The sequence below is a fragment of the Muscardinus avellanarius genome (assembly GCF_963383645.1).
Source record: "Muscardinus avellanarius genome assembly, chromosome: 8".
NCBI lineage: Eukaryota > Metazoa > Chordata > Mammalia > Rodentia > Gliridae > Muscardinus > Muscardinus avellanarius.
This window is the reverse complement of record NC_137794.1, coordinates 40616209-40621997: the sequence shown is the minus strand read 5'-3', so window position 1 is coordinate 40621997 and position 5789 is coordinate 40616209. Positions and strand designations below refer to the sequence as shown.

Genomic DNA, 5789 nt, shown 5'->3' with positions numbered 1-5789 from the left:
AATCAAGAAAAGCGGAAGAAAATAGTTTTAGTTTACTCAATATCACGTGCTAGAAGAAAAGTTTGCATGAGAAAACACGGAAGAGGTAATTTTTTAATTCAGATTTCACAAACTCATGGTGCAAAATGGGTCCCACCGCTTCCTCTATAAACTGCTTTTCACTGCTCTGTTGTCTGCCTGTGAAAAATCGATTGAAATAACTCAAATGTTACTATAAAACTAGTCATACCCACCCATGCTGTTCTGGCCGCTGCAGCTGGCCCGTAACAGCCGCTCACTGATGCCACTATAGGTGCTGCTGACACCCCCATGCCCTGCATAACCTGGCTACTGTAAGCCCCATTGTGGCCCCGGTTGTTGAATTCAGGAAGAGTTCTATGTCTCTGTGCTGCATGTTGGCCCTGTCTTTAGACATGGCTGCTTCTTCGTGAGTGGCAAACTCAACATCTGCTTCACCTGTGACTCTTCCATCAGGGTTGATCTCAATATGGACCCTCACAGGGTTGAGCAGTGAGAAGAAGTTGTAAATGTCGTTCTCGGTCGCCTTGTAGGGCAGCCCCCACACGTGGACGCAGTGGCCAGTGGTGCTCTGCACGGTGAACTCGCCATCTCCATATCTGTGGTCATATATCCCTGAGAGACAATAACTGAGGTCTCTCCCAAACAGGTCGGTAGTGAAGCCATACCCATCACCGAGGCCTCTGTACTCGTAGCCTCCGGAGCCTGCACTATAGGCCCCAGACCTCATCCGCTCCAGGCCTGCCTGCTTCACAATGCGGATGTACCGCCGGGCCGTGCCAGGCCGGTCATGGGGCCCCCGCCGCTGCACAGACATGAACTTCAGAGGTGGATCAGAGTATGCCCTAACTTCCTCCTGACTGCTCTTGAACACCTCGATATACCTATGGCCTATTCTCTCCTTGTGCTTCACTAAAGCCTTTTCAGCTAGCTCCTGCGAGGCAAACTGCACGAAGGCCTCCCCTGTAATCTTGCCCTCCGGGTCCACAGGCAATGTGATCCCGTTTGGCACTACTTCCAACCCTGAGAAGAACTGAACGATCTCTTCTTTTGTGCATCCAAAGGGGAGTCCCCGAAGCCGCACGAAGCCATCGTTGGCGGAGCCGGCACTGTTGGGACCGCTGTGCTTCAACACCCAATCCATCTCGGTTCTGTGCGACTTGAACACCTCAATGTACCGGTGTCCCATGCTTTCCCTGTTTTTTTTTCAGGGCCATTTTGACATCATCTTCGGTTTCAAGTTCAACAAAAGCCTCACCACTCTGCCTGCCTTCTCTAGTGTAAATGAAATGGACACCTGCAACCCCATCATGAATGGTGCAGTTGGAGAGGAAGTTCTGCACATCCTCAGTGGAGCATGACCAGGGCAGGCCGCGGAGCTCGACCACAAAGCCTTCACCTCCCTCAGGGCCCAGCATTATGAACACTTGACAAGGCAGAGAGCAGACACGTGGGGCACAGCTTTTCTGTGGCTTAAGGAACAGCCACTAATGCCTTCAGTGAGTTACACTTACAGTAGGTAACCAAATGTCCGCGGAGGAGAGCAGAGGCGCCTCCTACTTCATCCATCAGGCAAGGCTTGAGGCCAGAGAACCCAAAGTTCGCCGACGCTTAAATACGCAGAGGGCTCCGGGCCAAGTCCAGGCGCATCTTTTTGTTCTTAACCTGCAAAGGAAGTTCAGGTGGCACGGACCAGCCTTTCCGCCGACGTGGGCCCAGGGAGCGCGGGGTGCGTTTTGGCGGGAAGGCGGGCTGAACTCCGCCGCGAGGCGATGGCGCTCCGCGGCCTCCACCTGGCACTCCGACCTCCCAAGTGCGCTGGCCGGAATATTAAACTTTTTAAAGCAGTTTGTTTTTGGTGGTGGTTGTTGTTGTTGTTGTTGTTGTTGTTGTTGTTTTGGTGATACTGGGGTTCCTGGAAGCCCTTCTACCCCCGGGCTACACTCCCAGACCTATTTTTACATTTTTATTTGGAAACAGGGTCTCCTAAACCAGCGCACGTGGCTGGCTTCGAACCTGCACGATCCTCCTGTCTCTGCCTCCCAAGCGCGGGGATTACAAGCGTGCGCCACCAGCCCAGCCTTTTAAAGCAGTTTTATAAAGAACGTTTCATCAGCTCTCTAAAAATCTTGCATAGTGCTTGGAAGAAAACATATATCCTATCAATACACACTGTGTCAATTTTCAGGGTCCTACCCCTTCTAGTTGTTCTTAACATTAACACAAAAGACCTTGAGAGACTGGAAACTCAATTTATCCTGCTATTTGGCTGCTTGTGAGCTTAGACTTTTGATTTTGTTTTCAGAAATCTCACTCTTGCAGCAATAGGAGATAAGTAATTTTTTAACAATTATAGAAACATTCTGGGAATTTGAAGCCCTAGGCTCATAATTTTCTTTCTACATCGACTCCAGCGCATGTAGAAGCAACCAACCAATCCCATTATACCCTTAATTTTCATTGTAATGTCTTACGGCAGCAAATATTGAGTTCCCTAAGGACATATAGGGATTTCATTATAGGCGGTAATTTAAGTAGCTATTTTACCTCTACGTGTTATGAACTTCCAGAGTCCCCCTTACCACTGAAAGAAGGATTGTTATGCTTCTAAATCTAGTCAAATGAAAGAATTAATTCTAGGGAGTCTGAAACCAATTCAGAGAACTCTCCCTTAAGGTTCCATTCATCTGGAACCACTTCCATACCAAATTCTATGTCAGTTAAGGTTTGATCAAAATTATTATAGGACTTTTACCTTACGTAATTGTAGATGTTATCTATATCTGCTCTGTCAGCTGGAAATAGCAAGGCAGATAATCTGAAAGTAAAGGCAAGAAGAAGGAGCAAGTCCTAACAGGAATCTAAAAGAATAAGCCAGACGCCAAAGGATAAGCTGGAGTCTGCTTCCAACTCATTGCCTCTCAAAACCACCTGCCAGACCGCCAACTTAGATTATATGGGTGAAACCTGCCAGAGAAGTTAGTGCCCTTCAACACACACACACACACACACACACACACACACACACACACACACCACCACCACCACCACCACCACCACCACCACCACCACCACCACCACCACCACCACCGATGCATATGGAAGATTCTGGCAGGAGCAGATGGATTCATACATGCCTGCCTTAAACCAGCACAGTAGGTGAGAAATACAGCAGTACCTGCCCACACACCAACTTTCTGGATATATATGTGGTTACTACTTCATCATTTAAAACCACACAAAAATGTTGCTTGTGGCCAATTCTAATCTGAAACCATATAGGGAAGGGAGTTCTGGGAAATGTAGTTTCAGTTCAGCTAAGCTGGCAAAGCAGTAAGTCACTATGCTACCCACCTCTCTGACATTGCATTCCACTCCAGTCATACCACCATCTTCCTGTTGTTTGAATATATAACACTCTACTTCCACCAGGGCCTTTGTACTTGGTGCTCCTTCTGCCCAAAGCGCCCTTTCCCCAGACACTTGCATACCTACCTTCTACTTGCCATTCATTACTTTACTTTTGTATTACTTCTTTCTCTATATAGGTATCTCTTGATCCTAGTTACACTCTCTACTGAACACATTTAGTTGTTTGTCCAGCATCAATTCCCCAGCCTCTCCTTACCGATAGTAGACAGATCTTTTTCCAAATACCCTCTCCCAAGTAGCCCCTGTCTTCCAGCTCTGGAGATAAGTCCTGAGTGACATAAATGAATCAGATTTTATTCTGTCCTTAGTCATGGATAGGGGATGAGTGTGAGATCCAAGCTGATGAATCTCAGTCTCTTTATCTAGGTTGCTGTGGGGGAAGCTCTGTTGAAACCCTGACTGCTGGCCGACACCCTCCAGCCCTGAGACTCAGCCCTAAAATGAAGCCATTACCGTGGACTGCAGAAGAGAAAAGTGAGACAAACTGTTGACACTGTTGATCTCCTGGATCAACCAGCCCCAAAATATTCTATGCTTCTGTATTTCCCACCTATATAAACCAATAAATTCCCATGTTGTTGAAGCCACTTTAATTGGGGGACTTTGCTATTTTTAACAAACATCATTGTAAATGCAATAACCTATCATAGACCATATACATTTTTTTGCTTCAAAGCAACTATAACTGTGTCTAATTGTCTTAGTTGCTTACATTTGTCTTGTTTTTTTATATCTGCATCTTTCACTATAATATAAATTCAATTGGAATAGGAACTTTAAGTATTTTATTCCAAACTCCTAGAGCAACACCCAGCACACATAAGACCTCAAAAATACCCAAGGAATTAATAACTAAAATGTAATGGAGGAGTGGAGAAGGAGCTGATGGAAAGCCCACAAGTGCTATGGGCATGTATGTCGCTATAACTATGAACTACATTATGATGTGACAATAATGCATGAACAAAAGTATAAAAACAGCTAAAATGAATCTATAGTGGGTCTCGCCTTGCTAGAGAATGTAAATGAAAAAGAAGTACTGAGGCTGCCATCAGCATTCGCAGGTTTCAACTCAGTTAGGCCACCAATCCCAAGTTTGCCTTTCTCTTATTTCTTTTTTTTTTTTTTCTTCCTTGACCATACTGTTTAGAGCTGAGTTGTGCAGAGCATATTTGGGGGTATAGTTCAATTGGTAAATGGCTAGCATGCCTTGCACTGTAACACATCATGGGTGTTCAGTGGATCATTTACAGCTTATTATTTAGGGGACTATGTGATATAACAGCTAACTTTTTAGTGTTTTTCCTAAGCAGGAGGTGCTGACTTTGCACTTAAGCATCCCAGAAACATGATGTTTTTCCATTAAAAGGTCTTTAAAGACCCTGCAGTAATTTCCTCAGCTGGCTATGATGCTGCTGTTCTGAAAAGTAACCAACAACAATGGAGATCGCAGCTAATCTTTAGGAAGATAAAGCAATAAACCTACTCATCCACCCTCAGGATTTATTTTCTAATTTTCCTTCCACTTTTCATCACTTGGTTTTGATGCAGCTTAGAGAAGTGCACAGTACAAAGGGTCATCATTTCTAAAACATGCTTTCTCAGGCAATCTTAAATGTGCTAGGAGATACACTGCAATTGAAAATTAGAAACCTGGTGATCTCCAGCTGTGTAGCTCGATTAGAGGACCATTGTGCAGGAAAATGCAACTAATCTTGTTTGTTTTTTTCCTCTCTCCCATTTTGTGACCCTTTCAACACTGTGGGTTTTGTTTTGTTTTCTTTGTTTTGATTGGTTTTATTTTTAGAGGTACTGGGGATGAAACCCAGGGGTATTGTACCTCCGAGCTAGACCCCAGTCCTATATATTAGTCTTTTTATTTTTTGAAACAAGGTCTCACTAAGTTGCAAAGGGCCTCACCAAGTAGCTGAGGCAGTCCACGAACTGAGATCCTCTGGTCTCCACCTCCTAAATACTGGGGTTACAAGCATGTGCCACCACGCCTGGCCAACACTGGGTTTTATAGAGCCTGAAGCAGAATGTGACATTTGATTAACAATAACAATACTGTGGAACTAGCCAAGATGTCCATCAACAGAGGAATGGGGCACATGTACATGTGGGATATGTACACAATGGAATTTTACTCAGCCATAAAGAAAAACACAATTACATCATTTACAGGGAAATGGATGGAACTGGAGGACATTATGCTAAGTGAGCTTAGTCAGTCACAAAAAAGAAGAAACTAGATGTTTTTTTATTGTTTGTTTGTTTTTGTTTGTTTGTTTGTTTGTTTGTTTGGTGGTACTGGGATTTCTGGAAGCCCTTCTACTTCC

At 44.7% G+C, this 5789-nt stretch overlaps 1 pseudogene across 1 annotated transcript; it reads right to left on the bottom strand.

The window, feature by feature from the left end:
* Nucleotides 1–219: 219 nt before the first annotated feature.
* On the bottom strand, nt 220–1436 carry LOC308266492 (heterogeneous nuclear ribonucleoprotein F-like; annotated as a pseudogene). The gene has a single exon. The product of its transcript is annotated as a heterogeneous nuclear ribonucleoprotein F-like (transcript).
* Between the last annotated feature and the right edge of the window lie 4353 nt (nt 1437–5789).